This window comes from Larimichthys crocea, chromosome XVII, assembly GCF_000972845.2.
Source record: "Larimichthys crocea isolate SSNF chromosome XVII, L_crocea_2.0, whole genome shotgun sequence".
Classification (NCBI taxonomy): Eukaryota; Metazoa; Chordata; class Actinopteri; family Sciaenidae; genus Larimichthys; species Larimichthys crocea.
In genome coordinates, this window is record NC_040027.1 from 1,305,116 (window position 1) to 1,317,552 (window position 12,437).

General features: G+C 39.1%; 1 protein-coding gene across 1 annotated transcript in view; it reads left to right on the forward strand.

Moving 5' to 3' along the window:
* The window catches only part of pde4ba (phosphodiesterase 4B, cAMP-specific a), a 160,065-nt gene continuing 147,628 nt past the window's right edge, over positions 1 to 12,437 (forward strand). Inside the window, exon 1 of the mRNA XM_027290016.1 lies at positions 1 to 113. The gene's annotated coding sequence lies outside the window, so the exon portion shown is untranslated. The remainder of the gene's footprint in view (positions 114 to 12,437) is intronic.

Here is a 12,437-nt window from a genome sequence, read left to right on the forward strand (position 1 = left end):
AGACATTTGTTTTAAATGTGACAGCTGATCTCTCTCAGTCCGACAACAACGTGCAAAATACGTCGGGATTCCCTTTGTCCCCACGTGTGGATGAGCTGTGGGGAAGACACAAGGTAATCAGAAGGTTTTTTGATTTAATGTTGTCGAATTAAATTTACTTCTTTTAATTTTTTTTGCGAGGCGGGCTTGTGTTTTGTTACAAAAGGAAAATGGGCTGCATAAAAATGTGCTTTTGGAGATGTGGATGTTGAACATTTTGGTTGGCTTTGTTTGGCTCCTGTGATCGTTAAAACACACCGACAAGTTCAGCCTCAACCTCAGCCTGGTGTTTCCCCCTTTTTTTCAGCAGGCTGCATCCTGTCAAAGAGCTCCACTAAAACCTTGAGACATATAAAGTACTAACGTCCTGTCATATTCATATGCATGCAAAATGAATTCTGGACTTTGAGATACAATAGATATTCAGATATTTGAAATCCTGATTTGACTAATTTCAGGTTTCTAACATCTTTCACTTGGTGTATATATAATATTGCATATTACCTTTTTAAAATGTTTTAATTCTGGTGTTGGTGTATATATTCTCATTATACAAAATAACAGTACACCTGTCCGTCAGCATCAGTGCCATTGATTCACATCAGACATGTCAGGATCATATTTACACAAGCAATATAATGCTGTAAGCTCATCCACAACTACCTCAGTATCTTTCAGGAAAGTGCTCATTAGCCCCAGTCAGACATGTGGATGCTGCCTGATGGTGCTGACCTGACCTGCTAAATAAATGCATTATCCAGAAGAGGTGCATCTCTCAGAGCTCTGCATCTCAGAGGCAGTCCAGTTTTAACTCTTGAATCCTGAATCCTAAATGAACTGAGTGAAATTGTCTATTTTATGTAGAGCATTAAATTCCCGTCTCCTTTCTTTTTCACAAATGTATAGAACTATCAAAACGTCTGCCTGTCACTGAACTTGGCAACTTAATGTCCAGTATTGCAGAGAGCAGCAGCTTTCCTGTTTTGCTGTTTTTCTTCCTCCTGACTGACAGTGGCTTCAAATCCAATGACGTTTCAGATCTTTTGACAGACTTTGCAGACAGATCGGTCATGGTCTGTTTCTGCTGAGGTTGTTTTGTATAAGCTCATGATTTGCTTTTTTTTTTTTTTTGCTGCTTGGTGGGCTAAGTATTTATTCAGATCATGAACCGAAATGGAGACCTGGTACAATGGGAATCCCTTGCAGGACGGATAAGCAGTGTGGGGACTCCCAGTAGTGACAGACCAGCAGGGTGTCCTGCTTTGTGAAGGAAACTGTGAAAAATCAGACTGCTGAGGGACTAGCTGGCAGGCACATTTCATTTCCCAGGCAGCTCTATCTGTTTTCGTCATTTCTATAGTCTTCTGATTCTCCACCTTTTATAAATGCCCTGATATCCTCTCTCCATGTATCCCTGCCCGCCTTCCCTCATGCCTTTGATTTCTCTACCTTTGAAATCCTCCAGCTCTTCAGTCTTTGCCTCTTTCTTTGTCTTGCTGTCATTCCTTCACTGGATGAGAGACCTATGTCTGTGACATTGTGGCTCCGTACCAGTCGTTCCATCCAAAACTCAGGGTCTATCGATCTGTTGGCTTACACTTCATGTGTAAATGTGGAAACCCATTGATCCGTGAGCACAGCTCTTAATGGTGAGGCACAAGTATATTCAGTCCAGCAGCAAGTGAAGTATTACTGACTGTCAAAATTGACTTGTGCTACTTACAAATATTTAATTGGTATCATTATGGGGCTGAAATTGGTTACACAGATCCACTTTGAGACTGTAATTGAGAACTCTATAATGTGGGCACATGCAAAAGTGTGCATGGTGTTGATGTGGGTGCGCTATGCATGCTCTATAAACAGTTTTTACATTCATCACAGTGATCATGCACAGTTAAACTCTAGGCATACATGCCAGCTAATTAGCCTACTTAGAATCATGTATGCACTTTCTCCCGGTAAGTGGGTACATTGCTTTTCTGTTCTCATAACTAGAAATTAATTAGCCTCAGACGCTCAGACGATGATGAAAACCTGGTGGTGCCTGCTTTGAGCTGCCATTCTGACATGTTTTATTCATTTATTGATTATTTTGAAGAGAGGGGGGCTGTCCCTTCATTTTCTTTTACATTTTCATTGTGTACATGGTGAGCAAGACAGCGTCATGCAAGGAGGTTTGCACAGGAGACATGCCTCCAGCCTGTTTTAAAATCAGTGCACACATACAGTAACTTCAGAGATGACTGTTTGATTAGCCCTACAATAGACCGATGAGACGCACTTTGGCCTGACTCATCCATGTCAGAGCAATTGTTGAGCGCTTATGTGGCTCAAGGCATCATGAGACCTCCAAACTTTGTGAAGTGCTGTTAGAACTGCAGCAGTTTTAGCCTATTTCTTTTTGTTTATTAATTTATTTGGGGTCATTTTAAGCTATTATTGGAGAGCAGGCAGGAGAGGGAAGACAGGAAATGAGTGAGAGAGAGAGAGATGAGGAATGACTTGCAACAAGTCATGATTCCTCTTACCCAGCAGGATGCCCCGCATGACCTATTTATAGCCTCCAATGTATTCATCAATGAAATTCAGTGGTTAGAAGTTTCCGCTTTGTTGTTCAAGGTTGAAAATCATTAGGAAAGACCATTGTTGATCCATTCAGGTGTAGGAAGGGTTTGTGGTGCTGTCAGGATTGACGACTGTCAATCATTTATCACACGTCCTACTCGTGATGTTCTAAAGAAGTGCTTCCCGGACCACAGTGAAATGAGTGAAATCGTGGACTGACTTTGCAACGTTACAAGAGATTTCTCCTCTAATTTGCTTTTGGCAACACTTTATTTAACACTCTTTCAGCTTTACTATTTCACACCTGGGAGCTGCACGGTGTTGTGACATTATACCCAGTGAAGATTTGCTGACTGCATCTGGTTTTTGTCAACACCTTGCTTCACAGCTGCATGTTTTCACACCTCAGAGGTGTATATTTATGCTATATTATGCATAAAGAAGCTCCACTTTCCATGACCAATTACTGTGCCTAATCTGTTGTTGTTGGGTTAGAGGAGGAACGTGTGTTTTTGCTCAGTTCACACAAATTTTAAATCTCTGCGCTGGCCAGTGGGCTACCACCACATTCTTTTTATACATGTGATACTCATGCCTTTTAAAGACCATATTCCACAACACATATCTTCTTTCTCTGTAACACCTACCCCAGCCTGTCACTCAGCCACTGTGTCATTTTAATTGCAATATGGATTATTGGAACTTGCAACTCAATAACAGAGCTCAATTCTGCTCTCATAGGGAATATAAGTAAAGGTCAGGTCAGTTTTTGAAGCTCTTTTTTTTTTGCAGGTAAATACAGTGTAGGTGAAGCAGATTTATGTGTTATTTAAAAGCTATTTAAACTGGTATTCTTTTTCTTGAGTGACACCATCACATAATTTGGCTTGGCTTTTTTTGGAAGTTAGTGAAATACCTTTGGCAAAATCCCTCCAGACAGAAGATGCATCTGCTAAATATCACTCGCTCCGAGAGCTTGTTTCAAAATCAAATAAAAACAGCAGAATGTGAAGCATGCCAACAACTAATTACATCTCTTTCTGGGAGTTTGCAGGGTAAAGATGTTAGCCTTGTTTACAAGTCTGTGAATGCTCATGTTTTGCAACATAATATGCTTGCTGCTGACACACTCTTGAGTATGTATGTGTCGAAGCTATGTTTTATACACAAGGCACCACAAGAGAGTGTTTCCTCTTGTGTGTTCTGCATGTTAATATCCTCTGCATAGGTTATGTGCTTTGTGTGAGGTGTTGATTTGCATTATTTATGTGCAGGATGGGTACTTGGGGTACAGTAGCACGTCAGTGAATGAACCTGAGGGTCATCACTACTACGACCTGAAGCTGGGCATAAATCCAAAGAATCAAACAATAATGTAATTGTTAAAACCAGTATGATATTACTCTCCAAAAGCTCTGCCAAGTATGTAATGTTTCACTCATGCCTCAATTAAATGCATTTTCCAAAAAAATATGATGGAAGATTTAAAAGATCAGCTTATTGCATTGAATGTAATCGACACATACTCTAGCCAACTTTAGGGTGGTTCAAGCTGGTATGTCTGCTGCCTTAGTTTGCACATAGTTTCTTTTTTTTTTCTTTCTTCTTTTTATGATAGTTAAAGTTGTTGATTGTTGATTAACGGAGAAGATCATCCCCTCGTGTTTCACTCCAGATAGCAGTTCAGTTTAGTTTAGCAACAGACCTTTATTCTTCCTGTTGACTCTATCATCCTCACTGGGCATTTTTGAGTGGGCTTTCACTTGTCTGGTCGATAGAGACATGGCAGGATAATGCCCACAGATCTATAGGCCAAATGGAATTGATATATAATGGTGGATAATCAGGGGAGCAGAGACAGCCGTGTGTGTACATGCATTAGTTTAAGACAAGATTTGAGAAAGAAATGGACAGTAAGAGGTTGTCTGGCAGCTATAACTACAGCAGTGGCAGTCAGAGCACATTTCATGATAATTGGGTTGTTTTTGTGTCAATACTGAAGTATTCCTGTTTATCATTAACTTGTCAATACCAAAGGATCTGTACCTTTTTACTCTGTGAGATCCAGTGGACATTAGATTCTGTAGATGATACTTCGTACATAGTACATTTTCTAATATTTCATTGGAATGTGATATAATGATGCATGGGAGGATATTCTTTTCATAATATATGATTATTGATTCACTACTTGCATGCAAAGAAGCAGGGAATCGTAGTGCACAGGTGTTCTGATTGCACATTAAACTGCAACCAAAGTTTACTTAGCTGAAAAAAAGTGACAAGAAATGAGTCATGGGTGTTTGAATTCAGCATGCAAATGAACTAACCCTGCCTCAAAAGTACTTTTACACTTAAGAAAATCATCTCACCACAAGGTCTAGTAGCAAATTTGACTTTTTTATTACTACCACATTTTCGAGCAGAGTTTGCTCAGTTGCTGTAGATGTATAAATGTCATCTTGTCTCATTTTTTGAGCACTTTAAGTGCTACTTCTTATCCATGTTGGCTTAAAAGCAAAGCTTCTAAGTTCAGAGAGCGTTTTATTTGAGTACCTGAAGGAGGACATGCTAAACTCCACAACCCCCATTCCCTACAATGACCAAAAGTGAAGAACAGACAGAGAGCTCTAAGTGTTCTGGTAAATGTGTTTTACTTTGACCTATTTAAGAGGCTGCAGCTGTTAGATGCCGTTTTACTGTACTATCCAAAGACTACTCACTAGCCCCTTATACTGTTATTTTATTGTAGGTCACAAACTGTGGGTGGTCCATTTTTCTCTATCATTCTCTTAGCTCATCTGTTTCCCTTCCCAACTCTGGACAGTGTTCTTATGAATATCATAAACCAACAAAATCTTTGTTATTGATTTAATTAGTAAATTACAAAGAGACACCCCCTCTCTGCTCTCACTCATTTACTCTGAAAGAGTAGTACCCTCACTAAGCTTGAGCTGACAGCGATGACTGGCAAGAAGAACTGAGAGACATAATTGAAAGTAATTACCATGCCAGACAGTCAGCTCATGCCTTCATGTTCAAGAGAAGCACAAGCTAAAACTGATGAGTAGATTGATAGACTGATAGGATTAGTTTTGGCTTTCTGTGCAAGATATGTGTTCATATATTAAACACTGCCCTAAATCTGAAAATATAGTGTTTTAGACAGCAACAAAGCATACACATCTAAAAAAACAACAACAACAGCGCAAACAAATTGCTTTTCAAATGAGGTCCAAATGTATCTTCTCCAAAGCCTTTCCCAAATGTATTCTTAGTATGACCTCTATGTTTATCTGCCTCCCCTAACATCTCTGTGTGAGGTTTGTATGTGCACTAGGTGTTCCTGCTCTGCTCACACTTTGTGTTTGTCCTTCTTCTCACAGTAGACATTTCTTCTTGTCAAACACACGTCTACAGTCATGTTAGTGGCTCTGTGAAGCTGTACTTAGGTACCACAGTGCTATGAGGAAGATAACACTAGCATTCAAATGTGGTGTTTAAAGCTTTAACCATGTTAAACGTGTTATTTTGGTATGCTTAAATGCTAATATTTTCTAATTCAGACCAAATACAAAGTAGAGCTCAGGCTGACAGGAACGTAATTAGATTTACAGGTGTTTTCGCCTAAAATTTTGACCTGATAGTGGCACTAGAGGAAAATCAGAGGATCATAAAAGACAGGCTTCTTTTATTGGGAATCAAGAATGTCTGTACACCATTTCGTGGTGATACATTCAATAGTTGTTAAGATACTTTACTTTGGACCAAAGTGTTGGACAACACCACAGACTGACTAACAATACTGAGCCATGCATGCTGCGTGGCTAGATATTAATAATGGCTGTGTTTTATTTAGGTGTGTTACTTCCAAGCCCTCAGTATTGTTTTTACTGGCTCACTGGTATGGCTCATTAGCACACCAAAATGCAACTGAACCATGTTTCATGTTATTATTAAACCTGTGGTTTTCCTGTTAGGACAAGTCAAATTCTGCTTTATGTTTGTGTCAAGAAGGTCATGGCAGGAGGATACTTATTGACCTGCCAGCCACTCAATATTTTCCTCTTATTAATGTAACACCTTGGTAATCAATACTCTGATTGAGCAGAGACTTGCCATTGATTGAATACGTTGAACATGTTGAAGTCTGGCCTGACACTGCTCGGCTTTGGTATGAGAGGGTGAACATGCATGTCTATAATCACTACAGGATTAATAAAAGGTTATTGTAGGGTCAAGCCTACCCAACCAAATTACATTTAAACAGGATTGTATCTCACAGGTTGATACGTGTTTTATATGGGCCTGTGTTGTGAAATAAATTACTTCACTCTTTGTGAAGACACCAAATAAAAGAAGTTGCACTGGCTCACAGCACCATGTTATTTCCAATGAGATTAAAACAGTGCTTTTAAAACAGTGGAAGTCAATGGCTATTTTCGGCAACCTGCAACCAGCAATCTTTTCTATATATTTGTATATCAGTTGTAACTGTGTGTGCAACGAGTGATGTATATGGAATTACATCTGTGGACTTCCGGGATTAGCGACAACGAGGGGATTAACCCATGACAGCAGTCTGGTTATGACCGTGTCAAATGTGGGTTGATCCCATGTAAGTTATCCTATGTCGAACGAATTGTCTGTGAAAATGATATACAGTAGTGCTTACCAGCTAAAGCCCTCGCTCCGGTTCTTGTGCCAATTCCAGGAACACTCCCACACTGGGCCTGAAAACTTCCTTTTCCTGGTACTCCAAAGCGCCTGTGATAGCACTGTTCCCCTGTGCTCCAAGCTTACCGACAGCAGCATGACTAACAAACTGAGCTAAAATTAACTAACACCAGCTATAGTTAACAGCAGTTTATTTTACTGTCCATCCAGAAACTCTGTAAATCACCAAGAATTGAACCAATGCTGCAGAGGACGTCAGAGGGAAAACTAGAAAACATAAAATATGATCCAGTTCCACTAAAATCAGTGACATAGCTGATGGTGTGTGCCGTAAAGCAATGCGTACCAATGCGAGCCAAAAGTTACATTTGCCCTATTATAATATAAATAATAATAAAATTATTATCTAATCAGTGTAGGCATGTATGTGCCGTCTGCTTTTGTGTTTGAATATATCCTCTTTCTCTCTCCCTCTGCCTCCATTTCGTTTTTCTTTTTTTTTTAATAATCAACACAGTTGGTGTAAAGTCCCTACTCAACAGTGTTTATGCTCTCCAGTGCATGCTTAACAGGAGTGCAGCCCTCACTCTGATTGCACACCCTTCTTTAGAATGATACTGTGCATGGGAGCAAGTAAAAGAGGCAATGCTAATCAGGTTTTTTTATTGTCTCAACAAGACGATATTATGAGAACTTTATGAGAAAGCGCCTAATGTTTCGAAAGCTGATTTTGCTGAAACTTCAGTCAAGTGTGGGTTGCTAGGCAGGTTGGTAAAAAAAAATCCTCTGTGTGTATGAAATGAAAATATTCATGTCAGAATGTGAAAGCAACTGAAAAGTAACAAGTCTGCTAATTAGGAGCTAGCTGTTAGTTAATTGGTGATTAATTCAACAGTAGACTAATTGAATAATCTACTGAGATCACCAGAGCTGCTTTGAGACCAACAAGTCCTACAATGACAAATACATGTTTGTCCATACCTGTCTTCTAGAAGAACACTCACAATAGTGTTTTCTGATCTGAACATAGATGGTAAAAAACATTGCTGTAGTCTCTGTGATGTCATCCATAGGTTTCTGAAGAGTAGTTGTAAAGCTCAGAGTGTGGTGGTCTTGACAGTCCTGCCTACACTGTCTACGGGCTAAGCCGTAATATAATTTGAATGGTAAGTTAAATAGAAATTCAGTAGAGTTGTCATGAATGGGGAAATTAGCTATAGAGACCAAAACTGTTTTTTGGCTATTGACATGTTTATTTCTGCTGTGAAGGTTGGTGTATTAATATGGGGGCTTATGGAGACTTTGGTAGCCAGCTTCAACTGCAGTGTTTGGCACTTCCACTTCAGCTTCATTTCACAGCTGCAGAGGTTGCCGCTTAGGTCAGACACTCAGCAAGACAACATCATTTTTCTGTGCCTGTTTCAGTTGAAAAAATCTATCTGTTATGTTCAGATGATGCTACAGTATGGTTGTTTGATCAGGTTTAGGCACAAAACAACCAACCATGCATTAGCTCCATTGCTAATGTTGTCAGGAGTGACAGACCTTTAGTTTGATCTGCATGCTGATATTTTGCCAGCAAATATCTTGTTTGTCTCATCTACAGACAAATTAACAAGTGGTATTTTCCATTTTTATGAACTGAATCCAGATGATCTCATGTAGCAGCAGATGTGCACAGGAAGTCAGTGGTGGCACTGCAGTAACAGGGCCACTAACTCACCAATTTACAGACACGCCAAGATGTGCCCTTACAATAAAAACTAATTAATACACAAAGCAGCAGAGAACATTTAATCACATTTTGTACCAATTTAATAATAATTGCAGCCAATTTTATGTTGTTTTCTGTCATGAGGAAAACAAGTCTAAGACCTCCAATGTGAGGGTGGCAAATTGACACATTTGGCCTGTAATTACCCACTGTGGTCACTTGCACATAGATTGCTTATGAAAATATTGTATATATTGTGTTCGGGACTGTGTTGTACTGTTGCACTATCTGTGAGGTTCCTAATGTGCATGCGGGTAAACATTTTTTTTTAAAGTGAAAGTCTGAGACTATCACACATACAACTACAACTATAGTCCACATACACACACAGAACCAATTACCCGGGTTAATAATCTTTGTATTTTTGCTCCTGTTTCTGCACATTAATGAATAAGGGTCATATAACATTTTTAGGGTGACTGTGGCTCAGTGGGAGAGTAGGTCGTCCAATAACCCCAAGGTTGCCAATTTGAGCCCCGCTCTTGCTTCTCAAAAAAGATTTCCATGCCCGAGGTGCCCTTGAGCAAGGCATCAAGGCATCAAACTGTATGCATCAAAGTTTGGCAGAACATCATTTACATTTTTTAAACCCTTAAAGGATCTCCCCAGGCAATCCTGCCCTTATACAGTGCTGGTCCCATGACTGTTTTAGCAGTGTAAAAAACAAAACGAAACAAAAAACCTGACTTGATATCTTCTCTCTTCAAACAATATATCAGACAGAAAATACAAAAAAAATAAAAAGATTTTTAAAAATTCCCATTTGAAAGTATTCCTGCTTCCCTGAAATAAAAATATCAGGATTATTAAAACAATGACATTTAATAAGTAGAGGGGGGAAAATAACATGTCACGTTTCAATAATTATTGTCTCTGTAGCTGTTTTTTAATAACATAAAATGTTTTCCATTATTTTGCACTAAACTTCTACCTCTATATTTGTATTAAAGATCAGGTTTTATAAAGCGTAAGCTTGCATGTTAAGGGTAAATTTGCACTGCACAAGTGGTTCCACAGAATATGACAGGATTCAAAATCTGTAGAGGATTAAATTGTGCATTAGGACGTTTGAGTATTTATTAATACCAGAATAATAAATTTTGAACCAACAATTCAGAATAATCGAACAGTTCTTAGAATTTGGTTAAGCTGCTTTGTATTTGCATCATGTTATCAGTGTATGAGCACACTCTCTCTTTGCTGTATGGTGATGCAAAATATGAGGTAAAAATTTCAAAATATGGAGCTGTCTGGATATTTTCAGTTGTTATGTCTTGGCATTGAGTGGCAGAAAGGAGCTGTGCACTTTGTAGCTGTAGGGGAACATTTGCAAAAAATATATTACAAATAAAAATAAATATTGAATTGGACTTAGTGATGGGAAATACAATTTCATTTTATAACAGTTAGGTTTGTCTACACAACATTTTGTCTTTGTTGTTGTACATCTGTGGTCTGCTGACATGATGCAAGAACATGACAGATCACAGTGAATCAATGAATGAATGCAGACAGGCTGGATGCTATTATTGTTGTTCCTGTAGCATTTGGTTTTCCTTCATTTCCTCTGTTTAACGTGACAAAAGCACCACTGCACTATGAAACCCATTATTTCTAGGGGTGTAACGATCAGACCTTTTTTTTCTTTGCGAAAAAAAGAAAGAAAACTATGTAACTCTATGTCTATGAGATAGACTATGAGATAGATTAACTTTAAATTAACTTCACATAAAAGATTTTTTTCTTTTTTTGCAGAGGGTCTCTGTATGCTAACTAGGCCAGGATGGCTTTTCACTGCGTGGGTGCACAGCACAACAAGCTGGGTGCACAAGTGCAGCTGAAATTGCATTGTGTCTGAAAGAGCCACGACACACCCTTATTCAGACTTTTAGCTCCTTGGGTTAAACTATGAAAGAAGAAGCGAAAGGAAAGTTCCAGACTTTTACTACAGCTAACAGTGGTGCGGATCAGAAGATGGGAGGACAGAGAGGTAAACACATCCTGTTTCTCTTCCTCTGTTAAGTGTCCCATTGTGCCAGTTGTCAACAGGAGGCATGCAGGCAGAGTGCTTGTTATCATTGCTCTATTAGGCTGATACATGACATGCTCTGTTGAAGCCACCTTCCAATGCCATGGTTGCATGTGGACCCAAGTGTTTGTGTGGGAGGTACGAGATGAGATGTGACAGGACAACCATGACACCAGCCTCAAATTGTCTCCCTGTGCAATATTTGAAATTAAATACCTGTGAAATACAGTCTGGGAAATTGGGTAAGATTTTCAGGTACTACTGTGTATGATCCATTGACTGACTGATGGCTTGGAGAAGAAATATTTGTCTGTTTGCCTAAGATTTTAGCACCGTTTTAGATAGAAATGAATAAAGACACTCTGGATTACACAGTAAACAGTGCCGCAAATGAAATGTCACATAGTGGTGCCCATTGGAATCAAGGCATTGGCCACATCTGCCAGTAAACAGTCAGCTCTTCAAAACAGTGAATGAACTGACTCCAACTCACATACTATATACTGAGCTGCAGACAAGATCAGAAGGTCCAGTCCCCACTCAAATTGTGTGATAAACGAAAAACATAGAAAGTGACAGTTGTCTGGAGAAAAACAGGTGACTCTCAAGGGGCTGCCGTGACCTGCAAAGCCTGTACTTGAGTGAGTAAAACTTTTCTCAGCTAAGGGAAAATGCAGTAAAGCTGTGTTTCTGTATTCCTTCACCTCCGTTTGGTTTTGACAAAGCAGTGCCATTTTACTGTAATGAGAATGTAATCGATGCAAAACACAATAAACATGAGAGAAACACATAAAATCAACATCTAGGGTAGCTCTGAGAGCTTGATGCACTGCAATTTAAGAAAACTCAAGCAAATACAGAAACGGCAATGAAAACCGTTTCTGTTTCTAGGGTACGCTGAAAAGTGATGAACATGGCTTCGACATCCTTGTTGTTGCCAGTGTTTGTGACACAAGTGTTTTCGACCATGCAATGTGATTGGTCAACTAGACATTTAGGATGTGCTCAAATCGGCATGACAGCCCACCAAACTCATCACTGCAAATATTACTTTACAATTCAAGCAAAAAAACAACAGCTACAGTAAACAGATACATCTGAAACATGTTTTCTTCTGTTTCAAAGGTAAAATTATGATTTTATGATATCTTATAAACCAGCAAATTATCCAACAGCAGAGACTGGCTGTCTGCTAGAATATGAACTAAAATGTAAGTTTGTATTTTTGGGTGTGGGACAACAAGTATGTCCCTGCTGTGTCTGGATGTGTTCATCACTCTTTTGCGTTTCCTGGAAACAGTTTCTGCTGTATTTGGTTGCGTTATCGCTATTTCTCTCTTTTCTGGGTTT